This window comes from Mirounga angustirostris, unplaced genomic scaffold (assembly GCF_029215605.1).
Source record: "Mirounga angustirostris isolate CCGP_5_RB_7025 unplaced genomic scaffold, mMirAng1.0.hap1 SCAF_14, whole genome shotgun sequence".
Taxonomy (NCBI): domain Eukaryota; kingdom Metazoa; phylum Chordata; class Mammalia; order Carnivora; family Phocidae; genus Mirounga; species Mirounga angustirostris.
In genome coordinates, this window is record NW_026991722.1 from 4,348,797 (window position 1) to 4,370,760 (window position 21,964).

Consider the following 21,964-nt stretch of genomic DNA (forward strand, 5'->3'; position numbering starts at 1 on the left):
ATGGTTTATTTTATCCACCCTTACATCCAAAGAGCCTAGAACAATTCCAAGCACATATAAGGTACTAAAATAAACAAATACCTCATTGTGGTGTAAGAAATGTCTCTTCCCCAAGTATTCATAGGTAAAATGAAATATGTCTGAGATAGCACTTCAGAACAGTCCAGCAGAGGGGCACAGTGAAGGCCATGTGCTGAAAATGATTAATGCTGAGGGACATTTACATGGAAATCCAATATATTATCCTACCAACGTTTGTATATATCTGTGTATGTACATGTTTGAAAATGCCCATAACTTATGTTTGACATTTTTTAATGTTTTTCCTAAAATGGTGTGAATTCTCTTCCTTTCCATGAGGAGTCCAACCATGTCTCCCCCTTCCAGCACTCCTACGACACACTACCACACTACCTTCACTGTGGACACTGGCAGGGGATTCCTCTTTAGAAGTGTATGTGCAGAACAAACACTAACTTAGGGAGGACTCACACACATGCACTTATGCAGAGTGAATGTTCTAATGATGGAACACACTACTACATTTTTTCAGACAAAAGAGGGACAACTGCATTAATATGCACACACAAAATAATGAAACCCTTTATTATCTTCTATATAATGCCTCCAAAATTTTTAAAAAAGGAGAAAATATTTCTACACTTGTTATTTCCCAATTGATTTTTTAAAATAATGAAATAATTCAACATCTCATTTATCAAGAAAGAACACTGAACATTCAACAAATATATACCGAGGGCCTACCACATGAAGGTAACCATCGTGCTACCAACGCGTTCTTTGCCCTCACCAGGCTCTTGTTCTATTAGGAGCCATGTGACATACACGCGGAGGAATTCTAACACAAGGCCACGTGTGAATGTGTGGGACAGGCTGTGTAAATGAGCAAGGACTCATACTTCCAAGCAGAATATTTGGCCAAAAGAGCAAAAATATCATCTGAGCCAAACGTTGAGGAAACTGAAACTGCTTTTTTCTTTTTTTGACAGAGCAGGTAGGAACAGTGAAATAAGTCAGGTAGAAGAAAGGGATTAGACAAGGCCACACAACACCTGCAATGCAAGCACGCAAGACTGTCGTCCACAGTCTGAAGAGCTACGGCACTGGCTTTCTACCCCAGAGCAACTGAGAACAAAAGCAGAGGGTCAACCAAGACATCACACAAGGCTTTGAACTGAAAGTTGGAATTTATTCAGTGATGCCAATGAAGAGTCACCAAAACACAGCACTACTTTAGGATGATTAATTTTTCAGTATGCATGGCATATCACAGGTACAGAAATTACAGAAAGAATGCCTTCCAGTAGTTTAAGTAACAAGGCCCAGAACTAGAATGATGTCAGTAAGCAGGAGTGTAAGATGATTTAATAAATATCTTAAAGTGGTCTAAAGGAGATTAAACAGAAATGAGAATATTTATGCTAATATAAATTAAACAGAAGAGTCTTCAACAGAAAGATTATTAGAACAAGCACCAAACTGCCAGTGGAGATGGGGGAGAGAATCCAAAACTCACCCAGCTGGGACAGTTTAAGTGCTCATTTTTCCGGAGGCAAATTTCATTCATTCACTCAACAAATATTTCTCGAAAGCCAACCAGAAAGCACCTTAAATTTTCTCCGAAACAAAGCAAAGGAACAGGAAGGGACTGGCTGCCAACCATTAGAGCAAGTCAGTCGTAATCTCCATCTCTTCTCAAAGTGCTGGTACCAGCAGAGAAAGAGAGTGAGTCTCAGGTCTCCTCCCAGAGCAAGGTTTCAAGATTCAGAAGACCTAGGAGGTGTCTACACTAGAGTAACGGGATATATTATTAAACCAATCTTCCTAAAGCATATGTTTCCTATACGAATCCATCCATTACCATTCAACACACCCTCACTGTGCCACAAAGATTCTCAAATATGCAATTCCATTTATAGTAGGTACTCATCCACATTCCCAGCCAGTTGTTCCTTGAGTTAAAAAGACAAAGAAACAAGTAAGCTGCATGTAACTTTATCATCTTCAATTTCACCTATGAATTATTAACTCACCAAGAATCTGTCATGAAAGAAAGTTCCTGCTCTAACCGAAATAGTCTCTGCTATGGTTTAAAATTCTTTAAAAAGCTGCAAGAGAGAAATCAAAACACTCGTATGCTTTTTTTTTTTTTTTTAGACACTCATATACTTTTTAAGAACAAAATCAAACAAATCAATAGCAGCCTTCTGATGACACCTGGTGGCCAGTGCTCACAGGAAGTTTCTTTCAGCCTTTTAAAGAAAGAACTTCAGGAACTACTCACCCATTCCACGTGCTATCTTTACTCTGGGGCAGCACGCATGAAATCTCTCCCTTCACCCTCCTCCCTTCGGTTGTACTTTTCACTCGTTCCAATCCCATCTTCATTTCTCTCTTCGTCCCTTTTCTCCTTTCTGACGTGTACATGTGCAGGGAGCTTGAGCCCTGGCTCACACATGCTCACTTTCTCCCTTACACACTCACACACACACTCTCTCGCTGGTGTGACAAAGCCACCCACACTAGAAACCACCTCTCCCTGCCTCCACCCCATGGCATCTCACCCCTCACTCCTCCTGCCCTCACCCCACCTGGTGGTGCAAGCAGTGTGAAGTCAGCCTGTGTTGGCACCAGGCCAACAGTAAAATCACAGCAGGGGACACATGTGCAGGACGGCAGGGGACACATGTGCAGGACGGCAGGTGCACACACACACATGCATATATAAAAACTCCCAGTGGGCTTTTGTCCCTTCCCTTTGGGAAGTTCAAAAAAGAATGAACTCCAGAAGTCATTAAGATCTGACAGTAAGGATTCTCTCCTCCCAGAAGGACAGGGTAAGACAGGTAAGACTTCCGACAAGCCTATTATGAGCTGCAAAAGTGACAAGGGCGTGAGACAGGAATACATGGAAACCAGTGGACTACTCAACTTCTTCCATCTGCCACTTCTAACTATATACTTCCAAATATGGAGTTGCAATTTGTAACAGAGACCATAAAATATTAATGTCTGATCCTACAAAGAAAAAAAATCACTTTTCTCTGAAAATGCTTATAAGTTGAATGAACTCTTCCATGACAACAGAGTATAATTTAACACCCTAAAAACCATTCACTAGATAACACCAGAGACAACTTGACCACTAGGGATAGATGTGTACGTAGTTGCGGTTTATGTACCATTCGACCAGTGCATGAACACTTCAGTCCAGTAACACCCACATCCCCGTTGTCCATAGAACAGGCCACACTGCATTCCTAAGTAGTAAGTTTGAAGGCATGTCCACTTCCTCACCCAGGAAAAGGCCTGTGGGTGTTTAAAATGAGTCTACAGGGGGCGCCTGGGTGGCTCAGTCGTTAAGCGTCTGCCTTTGGCTCAGGTCATGATCCCAGGGTCCTGGGATCGAGCCCCGCATCGGGCTCCCTGCTCCGCGGGAAGCCTGCTTCTCCCTCTCCCACTCCCCCTACTTGTGTTCCCTCTCTCGCTGTGTCTCTGTCAAATAAATAAATAAAATCTTTTAAAAAAAATAAAAATAAAAATAAAATGAGTCCACGGATCATCTGACACTCCCTTCAAAGGACGAACCCTCATTCTCTCCCCTCGGTGTGGGCTGGCCTCGCTGACCTGCTTGTAAGGGACAGAAAATAGTGCAAGTAGGGTCTCTGACTCCGGAGACCAGGTCATAAAAAGCACGAGCTTTCCGCATGCCCCATCTCTGGCCTGCGTGTTGCGAGGTCATTCTTGCAGCCTCTGGGTGGGGAGGCCCACAGGGCAAGAGACGCAGCTCCTGCCAAGAGCCAGAGAGGACGGGCGCTCCTGCCAGCAGCTCCGCCAGCCCCAGGCCGGGCTACGGGGGACGGCAACCCCTACAAGAGCCTGACTGCTGGAGAAACCTGGGGCCAGAACCTTCCTGACCCACAGAAACCAGGAGGTAACAGACGCGTGAAGCTTCAAGCCACTGAGTTCTGACATAATGTGTTACGTAGTGACAGAGAACTAACAGAAGGCCCTTCTCTCCTGTCTGCCTTGGCAAGAACAGATATGGCTGGCTCAATTTCACCCTCCTTCATGTATATTTTATATACATTTCCTTTCCTATGTGCTCCAACCTTTAACAAGAATCCTCTGTGCTAGCACGGTAAGATTAAGGTACACAGGAGATCAGCACGTGTTCACTGAAATACACTGTTTGAAATGCATTTCAAGAGCACAACTCCTACCAAACTTCTCTAAGATTTTAGAACTTTCATCAACTGGCATTTACATTTATACCTCTTCTACTACCAAAACCAGATCTGACACAGCTTACAACGAAAAACTGATATAATAAAATCAGGAGTTATTGAAGAGCTAACTAATAAAGAGACAAAGTAGAGTTTTAAATTTAGATTTGTATGGAATAAAAGCAATGTCTTAATGGTTCCCGAAAAACCTGCTCATTTGGATGAAGATGTTCACTTGTAGAGGCCCCTGGGATTGTTTACCAAGCCACCTGCCCCAGAACTAACGGTAGCAATGAGTTCCTTTCCAGCTAGGCTCGGAAATGTTAGCAGCCTACACTCCTAATAGTCCCCAAACCTGATGAGGCGGCCCACGGAACGAACCCGGGTACAGCCACGGGCCACGTGACTCCCTCCTTCCCCCAGCAGGACACATGCAAGCTCCGGAGACCTGGGGGCCTCTGGCCCAGGACTCCTCGTACCTGATTAGGTTCCAACTCCAAAGTACCTCATGTACCATCTTCAGCTTAATCCCAACAAAGAACCTTCCCTGACCAGATTCCAAGGACTCACTGAAGATGAGCAGGCCCGAACTATGTTCTCCTTGGCCCGAATGGTAGGAGCAAAGTAAAACTATCTGATGGGAAAAAAAATTCTCACTCAAGTCAGAACAGAATTCTGCTTCTATTCCAGGGATACCCGTATTTTATTTCCAATATCCAATTAACTTTTGCCTGCAAGTTAAAAATCAGAATATGTGCTTAGTGCCTAAGACAGAGCTAAAACAATCACTAAAAAAATGATATTAACAGGGACCAAACACGGTGACCACAACAGAATAAAAAGACCATCATCCCTTTCATTACCAAAGATTTCCGCCTTTTCCAACACTACTTATGAAAACGTGTTAAAAGCAACATAAAACAACAAATCATGGGATAAAAATAAACTATAATAGCTCAGCCTCCTTACCTGGCTATTTCGTTTTTATTTTTTTTTAATCTTCCTATACTTCAAGTACTATTTTCCAAATACAGTAAATTGATCCAGTAATAAAGTTAATTTTAAGACGATCTTATATCAACCATCTCTGACAAGTGCAGCTTTTGCAGAAATATTTTACACAAAAAGTTAAAATTTAATATATCTTTCAAAAAGCATTTTTTTAAATCAATGCTTGTTAGTATTTCCATCTAATTTTTTTAAATATATTTCAAAGAAATAAAATTTTTATTGGAACAGGAAAACAGGATAAAAGAAGAGAATGAAGACTCTGAGTAGAGAATGAAAAAGTTCAATGCCATTAAAAGCAGACACATAGGATCCTTGGTATCTTACACCATTTGAAAAGGTTGTTTTATTATCAATGTAACTAATCACAATGAAACCATCTCTTACAACTAAAGACATTATAATGAATTTTCTTTACAACTACAGAGAAATGGGATTTGCTGTTTCACATCAAATAGAACAGGCTGTATAAATTCTTCTTCCTATTTATTGTAAAATATAATTTCATCTATAAAATCAGTCATGAAATATTAAAACTGAAACAACAGAATTTATATCCTTTACTTAATTTAGTTTAAACGGTCTATTCACTAAAAAAAGCAGGGGGAGGTAATGTGATAGAGCCTCTATACTTTCTCATTAAGTGTTTCCATTAGACCCTTTATTTTCAAGAATTTATAATACAGCCATAAAAAAAGCATTCCATGATAAAAGTTAGTATACTTTCCTCAAATTTGCCTTTTATCTTTTTCAAAAGGCAAGAGAATGAAGCACATGCATATGAAAGCTGAGGAAAGAGATGGAGGAGAATAAAAAGAAACACGTTAATATATTTACTCTGAAAATTTTAAACACTAGTGAAAAAGAACATTAAAGTGCAAGGAAGGAAGCCTTTGTTTTCATCCCAACCAGTCCAACAATAGGCTGAAGAACGCTTGGTAACCACTGACCCCAAGCCTCAGAGTCCTGGGTTAGAAGGGAAGAGAAGGAGAAAGACCCCTACATTTGAGGAGAAAACCCCTCAGTGACAGTAAGTAAGGAGCTGCTCAGCACTCAACCAATAGAAAACATACTCTTGGGTATGGATTTTTTTTTTCATCCCAGCAGAAAAATAGGAAGAAAAAGGATTTCCAAATTGAGAATCTGGGAGAAATATAACAAAAACACATCTAGAGACACATTCCAGAGTTCTTGGCGAGACTGCTTCATCAGGTCCACTGGGAAGAGCAGGGGATTGGTACAATGGCTCATCACAGAGCTGCAGGGAAAAAAGACTGAAACTGCTAATTTGGGGAGAAATCTGGAAAACACTGTAATTCCAAATGTCAATAAGCTAACACATGATATAAAACTATCAAGCCTCAAGACATTTGGAATATAAATTACTAGGTATCAAAGATGTGAGTGCTAAGAAAGTATATTTAGAAAGGAGAAAAGTCTTCAGTATTCACAATTCACAATTTTTAAAATGGATGTAGTTCTGACCAAGTCCATTTATATACCAAAGTTAATAGTTTTTTTTTCCTCTGGGTGGCAAAATTATAGGTAACTTTCTCTCTTCTTCCTGACATTTTCTTATACTTTCTAAAATATATCACTTTGGGGGGAAGACTGACAGGGACACTTTAAAAAAAAGTCTCTATATATGGTGGAAGTAATGGAAATTGATGACCACTCTCAAGAAAAAAAGAGAAGCCCTAACACAGGAAATACATTCATGATTGCGGTTCTTGGACTAAACTCAGAATCAAAACAAATAAAAGGAGAGTTAAGGGCGATGTTTGGTGAAATGCTCAGGGACCTCACACTGACACTCAAGAATGGAGGGAGGTGGGTGGCAACAATTAACACACCCTTAGCACCCAGATCTTGGCCTCCAACACCATCCCCGCTAAAAGGAACCTGGCAGCCCCAAGAAATGGCAGATTCTAGGGCTGGGGCAGGGTAGATGTACAAGATGAGCCTGGAGCGTTTTATGTATTATGTCAAAAGTGGAGAAATGCATTAAAAAAAAAAAAATGTGACAAAGACACAGGAGTCAACTAGAAGGGGCTCCCACTGGCCAAATCTGGGACAACTGGAGCACCAAATAATTAGGCACCATTAGACACAGGAATGGATAAGTACATATTGACAGTTGGGAGACAGACAGACGGATGAACCGATGGGCAAAAGATGGCTCTGCATGTGTACTAGGATGCTGAGGGCCGACTGGTAAATATGGAGAGTGAAGGACATAGAAAATCATACTGGCAAAGACTGCATCAGGCAAGAATCATCAATGGATGCTAAATCTAGAGGGGGATAATTTTGATATGTAGAATGTTTAAATGGTGATAAAGCAACTGCTTATCAGTTGCAAGGGAAGAATTAAAAAACCTCAGTAATTGGTGGATAAATCAGCAACACCTTTGGGGGGGGATGAAAAAAATTAACATCCTCAAGGAAGGGCAGACAGACATGGTATGCCTCCAGAGAGAACACCCTTAGAAGGACAGGACACCCATGCAGCCATGCAGCTAAGAATGCAAATCCTGCAATTAAACAAGAGGAAACAGTAGACAAACACAAAGTGAGGAATATTTTATTTTAAAAAGAAAAAAAAAGTGGAAAGGACTACATTCTTCAGCAACGCCAATGTCATAAAAGACAAAGACTATGGAAATATTCCAGATTCAAGGAGGCAAAAGAGACAGGACAACGAAATGCAGTGCCTGTTCTCAGACTGGATCCTGTGATGGCAGGGAAAAAGTGCTAGTAAGGACATTTTAGGTCAACTGACAGAAAAAGACTGTGATGATAAACTGTATATGTTAACTAACTGGGTTAAGGGATGACCAGATAGCTGGTAAAACATTACATCTGGGTGTGTCTGTGAGGCCATTTCTGGAAGGGACAAGCATCTGAATCAACAGACTGAGTAAAGATCATCCTCACCAATGGACAGGGGCATCGCCCAATCTGCCAAGGGCCTAAATAGAACAAAAAGGTGGAAGAGGGACCAATTTGGTTTTTGTTTTAGCTTGAGCTGGGATATCCATCTTCTCCTGCCTTCACACTCCTGGTTCTTGGGCTTTCAGAATCAGAATGAAACCACCAATTTTACTGTGTCTCCTCCCGGCAGAAAGCAGACTGTGGGGCTCTTAGCACCCTAAGTCATGTGAGCCAACCCCTGTAACAGCTGCTCATCTGCATCCACACATACATACGTAGCCTACTCTGTTTCTCTGAAGAATCCTGACACAGATTTTTGTAAAGGCAGTTCTGGAGGAGAATATTAAGGAAAAGTTTTCTGACTTGGTTCTGGGATTTCTAGAATTGGCTCTCTAATCTGATTAGATTAAAAGATTCTAATGACTCCGTTTTCAGTATAAAGAGAGCACTTCTATTTGGTCTATGATGAGAACTAATTACAGATATACAAAATATCTGCATTGGATACTCCTAATCAACCACTTACATGAATCAAAGAGCTAAATGACTCTATATATGATACTAACATTTCTGGAAAACCATGGAATATAATGACTGGTTGGTTGGCCCTAATGTCCCTGGACAAAATGATGAAAGAAAATGATGAGCTCGGGGAGTCCAAGTCCCAGCTCAAGCATAGCATAAATGACCTGAGAGCTTCCAAGTGTGCCCTGGAGGAAAGCCTGATCTCCTACAGCTGCCTGGCTGAAAGTGCTGCGTATCAAATGCCGACCATCCTTCCAAGATTGGCTACATCAGAAAGCAAGCTGAATGCCCACCCTTACAGGGGTGCACTGTTACTCTGAGGGCACTAACTGGGAAGGACCCAGGCCTCAACGCTAGGATGGGGACATGGAGGAGGAGTCTGATAAAGCTGGGGATACTGAGTCCCTAAATTCTCATACGTCTTCTTTGCCAGCGGAAGAGGCCTTCCCAAACCCAATAGTGCCCTCATGCCAGTTCCTATAATAAATCTCATGTTTTATATATCTATATTTAATGTATCGTTGGTTCTCTTTTCCTGGAGAAACCCAATATAAGTACCAATGTAAATTTATAAAATTAAATACTTTAATTATATACAGGAATATCCTTATTTCTTGAAAATAGACCCTGAAGGATTTATGGATAAAGGGTCATAATATACTTAAAATTTACTCTTAAAAGGTTGAGGAAAAAGTGTGTGTATACGCACGCACACGTGGGTAAGGAGAGAGTGTATAAACCCTCCAAATTATCTCCAAATAAAAAGTAAAGAAAAACATCAACAACAACAACAAGGTGAGCTGGTTTCATAAAGATGGCTTAGAAAGACCCCTACCACATCTCTAGTAACTGTCATGGGGTCAAAAGAATATAGAGCTCCTTAAAAATGACAAAGATCACTTCATAGACTTGACAAAACCCTTATTCTACATACTAACTAGCAGTTCCCATTTAGACTCCCAGGAATCCAAAAAACTTGACCTCCAATTGAAAGTCTACTGCAAATTATATCCTTCCTACCACAGCTGTGTCTCTGTACTAAAAAGTTTTAACTCCTTTGCCATTAGGGAGGGGGAAAAAAACTATTTTGTTGGCATCTTTCTGCCAATTCCGGTCCACTGTAGCTTCCACACCAGCCTTAAAAAAGTCCTGGGAGATGCCAATGCCAACAGAATGTCATACTTCAGAGGAGTATGGGGGCATTTTTCCTATTCCTGGCAAAGCTGGTTAATGTGTGATGAATCTTAAAAAATTTCAACGGTATCAACCAGCTATCTACAACAGATAAGCCTTCCTCGTGCCCCAAGCAAAAGGACGCAAGCTGGCACACACATCAGAGTTTTCTGGCAAAGGCATGATGTGAAAAGGCACACGGTGATAATATACAGCTAAGAGGCATCACAAAACTTACATCCGTATGTCCAGTCAGCACTGCTCCCATCTTCTGTCCATGGACACCTGAGCTCTGACCTTAGAATCTAGTCCGATTCTCTGTGACTAGGAGCCACTTGCAATCATACACACCTGTGGATCCCTTCATTACACTAGAAGGTTCTCCCTGCAGGTTTCTTGCAATTCATTACAGTGCTCTCTTACCCCTTTTCCCATAGTTTTCACCTAGTAAAACTGCATTTCCATTTTAAAGTTTCCCTCTTAATTCTCCTTCTGACTTCCATTTTGCTGCTTTTCACTAAGCCTCTGTGTCTCTCATATCTCACTCTCAATTACTATAAATGACAGAAGGTTAAATAACCTCCAAACTTTATTTAAATGATTGTTCTTGGACTATTTTAACACACTTCTTTTGTTTTACCTGATACAGTACAAATTACGAAAATAAACTCATCTGAAATTCTTTCACCTTCCCTTTATTTTTCTTGCCTGCCTGTATTTATCCTGCCTGCTAATATGGGTGTTAATGAATTCAAAAAATAAAATATGTGTAAAGAAAGTCAGGAGAGAAACTGGACTATATACAAAGTTAGACTCTTCAAAAAAAAACCAAAAAGGCTAAGTTTCAGTTTGCTCAATGTCTATAGTGCATAAGAATCATCTACAAAATTCTGGAACACTTGAACTAAGAAGCTCCCTTCTCAACTTAAAAGACAGATATTCTAACAAACTTGAAGTATTAATTTGTACACCAGGAGACAAACTACCAAAATGACTGAAGAGATTAAAACATAAATTATGTATAAGTCCGGGCGCCTGGGTGGCTCAGTTGGTTAAGTGACTGCCTTCGGCTCAGGTCATGATCCTGGAGTCCTGGGATCGAGTCCTGCATCGGGCTTCCCTGCTCAGCAGGGAGTCTGCTTCTCCCTCTGACCCTCCCCCCCCCATGCTCTCTCTCTCTCTCATTTTCTCTCAAATAAATAAATTTTTAAAAAAATTATGTATAAGTCCAACGTCTTAGGTAAGTTCTAGAACCATCTGAGAGGGGAGTGAAGACATGTTTGGGGTACCTCCTCAGTTACAAGGATGGCAGAGTCACCCCTCTAACAAAGCACCCACCCCTTCTGACAGTGCACAGAATGTCCCCGCGGTGGCACCTTACATATGCTTAGGTGAACAAAAGAATATGGGCACCTGGAAGCAGAAGAAGGGAGACAGGTGAATAATTTCCCCACTGCCCTTCTTTCCTCATACACCTGAAATAATTTAAAGCAGTGATCTAACAGTGCTTCTCGGCTCCTTTCAAGCCTTGTTACCCTCCGTGGGCTCGGGGCAGGGTCACCATCACGTGCTTTCTCTGCCACAGATTCAGTGTTTTCCAACATCTCCCCTTCATTCCACGCTCATCCGCTTCTCCCACTACTCACTAACTCTAGGAGTGGCTGCTTCATGCTTTTGTGAGTGGTTGGGACACGCTGTTTTGGTTATCCCTCAGTGACAACAAATGCAGACATTAAGCAAACAGAATACTGACCTTCTCAATAGGAAAATGCTGCGGCCAAAGCCTCATCAGACATAGTATGTCTATTAGTTTCCATGTGACTGCATTTATTTCTATTCAAATTTTATGGATGAAGCACTGAAGTGATGAAAAAATATTGTTTCTCATGTGAACAATATTTCCCAAGGGAGACAGAAATTTCACTAATGGCATTTTAAAATAAAGCCATATACCACAAGCAAGGATTGTTAAGTATGTATTAGTCAGCTACATATAAGGAAAAAGCCTAGGACTCCACATATACTAACACATCACTTCTTAAGACAAGGCCAAACTCCTGTCATTGGTTAAGTCAAATTTTCAGCTCTGAGTTCATTGTGAAACCAGCATGCTCTGAAAATCAGTCCCCTCCCCGCTGCCTACAGCCCTTCCTGGGTGGTCTCACAAGGGGCATTCAAGGAGACTCACGTGTGGGTAGGAGCCTCCTTCAGATCACACCTCTAAGAAAATAGGGCAGAATGATCAAAAACCCCAACTCTGTAATATCATGCTTCCACATCCTGAGGAATAGATCACAGAATTGTATCTGTGGAGAAGGATAACTACAGAATACTCATTTTCTCCATCTTCACAGCCTGCTTTTCCTTTCTGATTTGGATACAGGAGCTAGAACCAACCCTACAAGAAGTCAGTGCCCTAAAACCTTCACTACTATAATAAGTGAGCTTAAGAATGCGTCAAACACAAATAGAGAAGTTTGTGTCTCGCTCTCCTAAGCTTCCAAGGCAGGTGCCCCCGCTCTGCAGGCAGTCAGGTCCCGGCTGATTCTGGAATCCCGGCTCCTTCCATCTTCAAGGCCTGCCTTAGAGCTTCCTCATTCCCTGCATCCAGCTGACAGAAGCAAAGGAGCATGAAAGCAGAAGCACATTTGCTTCTTAAAAGCCTTGACTGAGAAGTCCCATCTACCACTCCACTCACACCTGCTTCCTGCCAGAGACTCAGGAAAACGTGACCTGGAGCCCTGCAGCTCCATCTTATGAAAGAGAAAAACTGACGGATTTAGGGGGGCAGCTAGCCCCCTCTACCACACACCAACCCCAAAATTATCATACCACTTCTAGCGAGACCATTAAGGAAGGCTTTCAGTCCTTACAAGACTTACAAAAACCTTCGAGAAATGCACCTATTCCCAAAGAGCATACCTGGAGCTATGACTTCCATGTTTGTAAAACAAGGGAATTACAGACAATATCAATCACTGACAAACTCACATCCTCATCAAAACTTGAACCCTTGGTCCTACCCATGGAGACATTCTGATTAAGAACGTCCAGGGGCCCCTGGGTGGCTTGTCAGTTAAATGTGGGACTCCTGATTTCAGCTCAGGTCATGATCTCAGGGTTCTGAGATGGAGCCCCGCATTGGGCTCCGTGCTGGGCTTGGAGCCTGCTTGGGATTCTCCCTCACTCTCTCCCGCTGCCCCTCCCCCTGGAGTTCTCACACTCTCGCTACCTCTCTCTCTAAAAACAAAGAAAGAAGAAAGAAAGTCTGGGGTAGGGACAAAAGTCTGTAGTTTTAAAGAGCTCCCTGGGTGATTGTGATGAGCCAGACATGGGACCTACTGGATTAAAGTCCCTCCTACCTGTAAAAATATAATACATACTTCACACATATTTACAGGACTTGGAGCTGAGGCGCAGAGGAGGAAGAGGAAAGAAAGGGAGCAAGTAAGCTGAGCCAGGATGGAGAGTAAACTCACTGTACTAAAGTGGCCACCACAAAGAGAGCCCCCCAGACCATCCGCCTATGTCATCATTTGTCACAAAGAATTATTCTGAATGTCCCCTTTCCCAAACACTGCCTCAACCTCTACCACCCTAGGTATTAAACACTACCCATATGCAAAACCACATGATGGACCCAGAAGATTCTTAATGAAAACCATTTGATCTCATTTTTTTGAAAGACAATAATTTCTACTACCTCTCCTAATGATCTAAATTTTCTAAGCTATTTTTAAAAGTACATTATCACCTTAGTTTAAATTTTAATGGCTTTATAATTATATGCACTCCTAAAACTAAGATTCCTCATTCTATAACATCCAATAATTATAAATCAAATTCTGATCTATAATTCACAATCAGCAGAAATCTTAAGTGAATTATACACTTCAAAAGCAGTAATGTGTTGCTTCTTCTAGGTTTAAAACATCAAGTTTCCATTATATTTAGTAACTGACAAGAACGCTGGACTTTGATTACATTGGATGATTACACTGGTGTAACTCCAACTGTGTTAAACAGTGTCTTTTCCCAAACAGGCTTCTTATTACCTTGCTTGTTTTTATTTAATATTATTTTGTTGTTTGTTTTTATGGAACAAAAAGCACAGCATATAAGAGAAAATAAAAGAGAAGTGTGAACATCAAACACATTGAAAAGCAGTGAGAGTGAAGACTAAGATAATGTAGCTTTAGTAAAATGCAGCAGAAACTAGAAAAGCTGAAGTATCTAAGATCTGTTTTGAGAAGCCTGTGTTCTACATTTGCCCATAAGGGATCTCTGACAAGCACTACATGTGTCTGAAATGCAGACATCCCTGCTATGGAGGGACTCTCATGGGCTGTCAACTTCTTAGTGAGGGGCTGACTTTGCTAGAAAGTATGACATGATATAATTACAAATGTTTGACAGTTCTGGTTTAGACAATTTTAGCACTCTGAATATCAAACAGAAATAGTAGTTCTGTTTGGTTCCATAGGACGTATAATTTGACTTAGGGCTTCTAGAAACACATTTTTATGTTTCCTATACTTGTTAATTTCAAGGAGTGACTGTCATACTTATGATGGCCTTAAATAAGGTTTTCAGCATAAGCAATGTTTAATTTAAGAAAAAGTCCTCATAATATGGGATAAATATGACACTCAAAAAAAATTATCAGGGGCGCCTGGGTGGCTCAGTCGTTAAGGATCTGCCTTTGGCTCAGGTCATGATCCCAGGGTCCTGGGATCGAGCCCCGCATCGGGCTCCCTGCTCAGCAGGGAGAAGCCTGCTTCTCCTTCTCCCACTCCCCCTGCTTATGTTCCCTCTCTCGCGGTCTCTCTGTCAAATAAATTTTAAAAAAATAAAAATCTTTAAAAAAAAATTATCAAAGGTTAAAAAAAAATAGGCAAAGGTAGATTTCCCAAAAGTTCCCTTTTTAGCAACCAATTGCCCAAGCAAAGAAGTATGATTTCACAAATCCTCTGGCATAATACCATTTTCTAATGACCTGGAAGATGCAACCCTTAGAACTAAAACAGAATACAATTACTTTTTCAGCTTTAGAGACTTGTCATCTGCTAGAATGATAAAGTCATGTACATTGGTCTAAAAACAAACCTAAGACAAAGTAACTTCGCAAATGAGGTGAACAGAGCCTTTACCAGTCTTCTACACGCCCATGTTGACTTTTACTTTTTTTTCCCATAACTCCAACACTCTCAGTCATTACTCTGTCTTGTCCGATTGTCTTCTTGCTCTGACCTTGTCTACAGGGCATTTCAGATCAGACAGCCTCTACCACTTTCACCTGCGTGCTCACAGGCGCCTTTCCTCCTCTTGCAGTGGGGACACTGGCCCCCTATAGGTTCACTGTGAGGTTCAATCCTCAACAGAGTATAATCTGAGCACATAATGTGCTCGGCACCTAGTAAACATTCAGCAAGTATTAATCATTATCATGGAAACCAATTTTCTTTTTGAAATCTCTACTCCTGAATGTAATTTTATACCCTAATCCTGCAAAAACACATCTTTATCACCATCACCCCATCCTATCTGTTTCATACAAAATGAATAGTCCCTTTCAGAGACTTTGCAAAAAGGAAAAAAAAAAACAAACATAAATGTTTGTATTTTAAATATTTGGTAGACACAAAAAAACAATTTTAATATGTGCAAGGTATTCAGCACCATAAAGAAAGCCTTGGGTACAGATCACAGTTTAAGAAAATGAAATCCTTATCTTTGTAGTCCCTCTTGGTGCCCTCATCATCTTCCCTCTTCTTACGGAGCCATCTGCTAACGTGAACTTTGTGTTTGGAACTTACCTGTTTTCTTACTTAATCAAATCTGTACTTCTAACAATATGCAATTTTGTTTTGCAAATTTCTAAACTAAAAAAAAAAAAAAAGGAAAAAATACTATATGCATTCCTCTAGAAGTATCTTTTCTTCCCCCAGATGACGTTCCTGACACTTACCCTTGGTGATGCATGTAGCTAAAATCCATTCAGTTTCACTACTGTATAGTCCTTCACTATAGAAGTCTAATACAATTTATCCATTCTCTTGTGATGGGGCACTGCTTCCAGGTTTCTCCTTTTACCAGTACAACTGTGAGCATTCTTGTACATGTCGCCAGACACTCAAGTACAGGAGCTTCTCCAGGGCAGTGGTTTGCGAATTTTAACATGCACCCAATCATCTGAAGAGCTTGTTAAGTGGCCCCATCCCCAAGTCTGATTCAGTAGGTCTAGGCAGAAGCCCAAAATCTGCCTACGAAGTTCCCATGAAATCCTGGGAACACAATTTAGAAGCACTGCTCTAGGATAAAGACTTAAGAATGGAATTACTGGGTCAAAGGGTACACGTGTCTCTAACTTTACTAGATAATTCCAAAGTTATTGTACCGAGCTAAACTCCTACCAGTTGTGTGTAAGCACTCCAGGTGTTTCCTACCTCCCAAACAACAGATACTGTCAGATTTTTACATTGTTGCCAACTTAATGTGTGTGAAACTTTTTCATCCTAATTTGCCTTTCCCTAATTCAGCTGAAAATCTTTGCATTTGGGATTTCTCTTTTGTGAGATGACTACTGGGGTCCTTTGCCCATTTTTCTATTGTCATTACTGATTTGCCATTTACCTTTCTGGATACTAATCTTTTACCAGGATGTACTGAATATGTACTGAATATGTGTACATAAGTATATGTATGTACTGAAAATACCTACTCTCACTTGTGACTTGTCTGTTCACTTACTTGACGGTTTTAATAAACACAAGTTATCAGTGTTAATACTGTCAAACGTATCAATCTTTCCCTTTACGGTCTGCACCTTCTGTGATTTGTTTTAGAACTTCTTCCCTATATCGGAGTCCTACAACTATTGTCCTACCTTGTCTTCTGTAAGTTTCACAGTTTTGCTGTATTTTAGCCTATAACTGGTCTACAGTTGATTTTTTTGAATGATGTGATTTAGAAATGTATCCCACTCTCAAGAAGTTTCCTGTTTGGTAAAGCCCACACTCACAGCCCACAGCCAACTATAACTTTTGGGAGGATACAAAAAGTGCCTCAAGTGAAATACTGATTAGGTGTTAACCACTCACTCCTTCATTGAGATTTATTCTGCTCTCTCACTGGGGCAAACAAAAATGTGAAAAATGTCAACGTGAAAAGATGGAAAGTTATTAGCAAATTAGACTATGATTCCCAACCCACCACACCGCAGGAAGAATCCTTAAAAAAATCCCCAAAACTCAATGTAGTCTCTTTCTAAAAACATAGAGAATTAAGTACTGGAGAAAGTGTGGGAAAACTGTCACTCTCAATAGTGCCGGTTGGGATATAAATCTATACACCCTTCTAGAAGTTAATTTTGCACTCTCTCTCGACACAAGCATGCACACACCCTTCATGTGTGTGTGTCTGTGTACATAGCCTTATAATATATTCTTTGAGCTATCAATGACTCTACAGGAAATAACTGGACAAAATACGTGTTTAAGGATATTCAGCATGAAACTCTTTATAATACAAAAATTATAAACTACCTAAGATCCAATGATGCAGGATGGGCTAGAGCACGTCCACACGCTGGAACACGGTGCAGATTACAGAGTGTGTTAATGTGGAAAGATGTTCACCATATTCCAGCAACTGACAAAAGCAGTCAACAAAATGCACATATAAACAGTCATTTATTCATAAATATTTATCAAGCGCCTTGTGTGTGCCAGGTACCAAACACGTCACTGGTAAACAAAAAGAGATCTGTTCCCTGAATCCAAGGAGCTCGCGAGCCTTGCAGGGAGACAGACCAGATACATAACTTCCAGTTATTCTGGTTGGGATAGTAAAGGCACATGCATTCTGAACACAGAGACAATTTATAGGTGTGTACGTATAATATATCCAGCATCAAAGAGAACACAGGCACCCAGCTTTATGGACTAAGTGCTGGTAAGCAGGAGAATACTTACAGCAAATGCCTTGTGATGAACTGAAGTGTATCTATCTTCTACAAAAAGGCTCTAGAGAGAATTTTAAGAAATGCAGTGTAGTTATGGAAAGTCATACACTGGAAGACAAATGTGAGACATTGCAGAACCACAGTAAAAGAACTGGGACAAACAGCTTCCATTCCTGCCAATTCAAAACAGATTGACTAAGATCAAGTACAAGTTCTTCAGCAAATAACCATTCTTCTAGGAGCCCATACTTTTCCCTTTCCCTGCTATTTTGTCTCTGACAAATAATAATAAAGCCTCCCGAAATAAGAAATATCTCACAACTGGGACCAGGCTTAAAGGATTCTGACATTATATGCTCATTTCTTTTAAACTTCTGCACCAAAAATCAGTGGAGTGATGAGAGTCATAAATTACAAAGGGATAATTTTTAACTTTAAAGCACAGCTATCACAACTACCTCAACCAAGACATCAAAGTTAACATTCACCAGTGATAAGACATATCTGTGTCATATAGGTCCCAATACGAGACTGAGAAGGGCACAACTTCACTGTCATGGTATTCTTGCCAAAATGCTTCACCTTCAATTTAATCATGAAAGGACATCAGACAAATCCAAAATAAGGGACATTCTACAAAATAACTGACCATCACTCTTCAAATGTATAAAGGTCATAAAAAATAAAGAATGCCAAAAGGAACGGTCACAAACTGGAAGAGACTAAGGAGACCGGATACCGTAATGCAATGTGGGATACTGGACTGGATCCTGGGCCAGAAAAAGGACATGATGGTGAACCTCAAAGTCTTTAGATTAATTGTATCAACTGTCTGGTTTCGGTATTGCACTATGGAAGATGTTAATAAAGGGATGCTGGTTGAAAGGGACACAGGAACACTCTGAACTATTTTAGGAATTTTTCTGTAATTCTCAAATTATTTCAAGGTATAAGGTGTTTACAAATCATTTCAGATGAATGATACACAAAGATATGAGATGAATCACTCATTATCTGTAACATAAAAACAGGCTACACCCTCCAAAATTGTGCTTAAAAATCCCAATATTTGCAAATAAGGCTTACACTGGAATAAACTGTAATTATTCCATAAAGGCCTGTAATTGCGATAATGTAGAAAATACAGTAATTTTCCTAGGGCACTGAAATCTCTCCAGATAGTCTATTTTATTTTGCCCCTTAATCTTTTTTTTTTTATTCAATTCAACTTACATTTATTTAACATCTACTATGGCCATGTAACTGTGCTAGGGCCTGACAATATTTTGATATATAAGAAATGAACATTTTAGAACACAACAGAGAAAAGCATAGAGTAACAAAACTGGAAGTAATTTTTCACTCCTATACAAGCTAGGAATTAATCCAAACACCCTTTTTAGTGCAAATGTCATAACAGAGGACCCTCACAGCTCACGTGAATCCCCTTCAATAATAATTCAGTGGTTTGACCTCTAGAATTACCTCCAAAAATTATCCTTGGAAGTGTCAAAATGACTCTCTCCAACAAACACTATATTTCTAGTCCTTTTTTTTTTTTTTTCATTTAATCATTCTGTTTCTGGTGCACTGCTGTTTGTAACACAAAATTAAACCACCCAATTCTCTGAGTACCAGGGAAAAGGTTTCACTGGTATAAACCCAGGGAGCTTACTTACTGTCCTAAGAGATCAAAGGCAACATCATGTATGGCCGGCCAGGGTTCTCAAAGTGTGATCTCAGAGCCCGCAGCCTCAACCTTCCCAGGAGGAGCTTGTCAGCAATGCAAATTCTCAGCCCCAGTCCAGACCTGCTGAATCAAAGACTCCAGGGGATGCTGAGCCATCTGTGTTTTCACAAGCTCCCCAGGTGACTGTGATGCACCTTAACTTTGAGAACCATTGATGGAAGCAGAAAGACTGGCCTGTAAATCAGGAAGCCTGATTCTAATCCCTGCTCTACCACTAATCTCAGAGACAGATTACTCAGCTTCTGTGGGGGCTCAGCCTCCTCACAGGACGACCAGGGAACTGGAACAGATCACTGCCACACTCCTTAGACCAAGATCTGATCAATCTAGGAAGGCAGCTCCTCCTATTTCACCACATCTTTCTTTTTCATCAAAATGAAACAATTAAGATTTCTTATTTTCCTCAACTAGTCTCTGAATCATATTTAATATATCTAAAATAAGGGGTGCCTGGCTGGCTCAGTCAGTTAAGCTACTGACTCTTCACTTTGGCTCAGGTCATGATCTCAGGGTCCTGGGATGGTGCCCTGACTTGGCTCCGCACTCATCGGGGAGTCTGCTTCAGGATTCTCTCTCCCTCTGCCTCGCCCCGCGCCCCGCCCCCCGCCCCCCGCTCACTCGCATTCATGCGTGTGCTCTATTTAAAAAAAAAAAAAAAAATTATATATATATATAATGTTTTTAGATAAAATTGTGTTTGCTTCGGCAAAAGCAATACAAGTGCCGATTTTATGGTTTCCTATTTAGTTCTACAGCAAGTCTGTACAGGAGGAATTCCACATAACAACAAAATCTCCAAGAAACCCAGGTACTATAGACTGAATTATGTCCTCCCCCAAAATTCCTGTTAAATCCCTAATCCCCAACGTGATGGTATTTGCAGGTGTAACCTTTGAGAGGTAATTAGATTTAAATGAGATCATGAGGGTAGGGTCTCCCAAGATGAATCAATGTCCTTATAAGAAGGTGAAGAGAGTCCTGAGTTCTCGCACTCTCTGTCATGTGAGGACACAGCAAGAAAGGGGCCATCTGTAAGTGAGGCAGAGTCCTCACTCACCAGGAACCAGTACTCTGATTCAGGACTTCATGTCCTGGAGCTGCGAGAAGTAAATGTCTGCAGTTTTCAGTTCTCCAGGCTATCCTATTTTGTTACAGCAACCGAGCTAAGACACTCACTCAGTGTCCACTCTGGTGTGGGGATCTAACACATTAGGTTATAGCTCAGAAGAACTATGTCCCCATCTTTGCACAAAGAACATGTGTGATCTGACCACAAGAAGTATTTAACAAGTTTGAAAACAAGGAGTTTTAAAATGTATAGATCTAGACACTTCCATTACTGCATAAGAAACACAGCTTAAATTCTTCTCCTATTCACGGATTTATGAACTGGGATTCTTCTCACCACTGTGATACCTGAGAAACCCATCATACAAACCCCTTCTTTGAGATGTGGGAAAGAGGGAGAGCTTAATTCATAAAGGTCAGAGAATTCTCCTCTAACAACACGAACCTAATTGAAGTCGATGTTGGGAGAAATGTCCCACTGAGCAAGTGAATACCCACTAATCCTTGAGACCTAAATCCGACCCTGTATCCTGCAAGCCCTCAACACTGCTTCCCAGGCAGTCAGATATCATTTGCTCTGTGCATCTCCATGTTAGCACTTAGCAAAGTGCACTGTATTTGTTTCTGTATCTGCCTCCACAAGCAGAACCTTAAATCACAGTTTGTGACTAACTCCGCACCTAGAGTGGAGTTAGGGACCAGTGCTTGCTCAAGTGGAACCACTTCACCTTGCTGAATACCAGTGGAACTATGCCCCACCTCGCAGCTTTTCTGTAAATTCGAAATTATTCCAAAATAAAGTTTTTAAAAAGGCACCAGTGGCAACTGTGTTATCAGCAACGATCACACATGCCTTACAGATCCTGCAGGAAGACATCAGCCGCTAGAGAACCTTGCCTTACTGTTTATCAGACATGCCAATAGGAGTTAGTCATCTCGAGTGTAACAAACTTGAAGAATGAGTAACAAACACTTGAGATTTGAATTCTGACCTTAACTTCGGTCACGTTATTTTATCTGAGTTTTAACTGGTAAAAAGGGAATAATTAATCCCTACTCTACAAGATGGCTATGCTAAATGAAGCATAGAGAGTATGCATTAGAAATGTTCCAATCAGCATGTCAGTGGCCTTCCCTACACGGTGTTCCAACTGGACCTAAGTCCTCACCGCAGAACAGGTGCACGCTGTGACTAACTCCACCAGCACTGGCTGTAAAGTTATAACGCAGTCACCATCAGGGCTATAATTACCTATAAGATAAAGAAACCCTACACGCGTGTCAATGGATGCTAAC

General features: G+C 40.7%; 1 protein-coding gene across 10 annotated transcripts in view; it reads right to left on the reverse strand.

Moving 5' to 3' along the window:
• ZNF407 (zinc finger protein 407) overlaps positions 1-21,964 on the reverse strand; it is a 470,693-nt gene that overhangs the window by 447,730 nt on the left and 999 nt on the right. Inside the window, exon 1 of one of the 10 annotated variants that reach the window (XM_045886547.3) lies at positions 17,861-18,776. The exons of 8 other annotated variants lie outside the window; for them this stretch is intronic. The gene's annotated coding sequence lies outside the window, so the exon portion shown is untranslated. Of the gene's footprint in view, positions 1-4,726; positions 5,192-17,860; positions 18,777-21,964 lie in introns of those variants that run through there. One more of the 10 variants, XM_064577667.1, reaches the window with a different exon arrangement.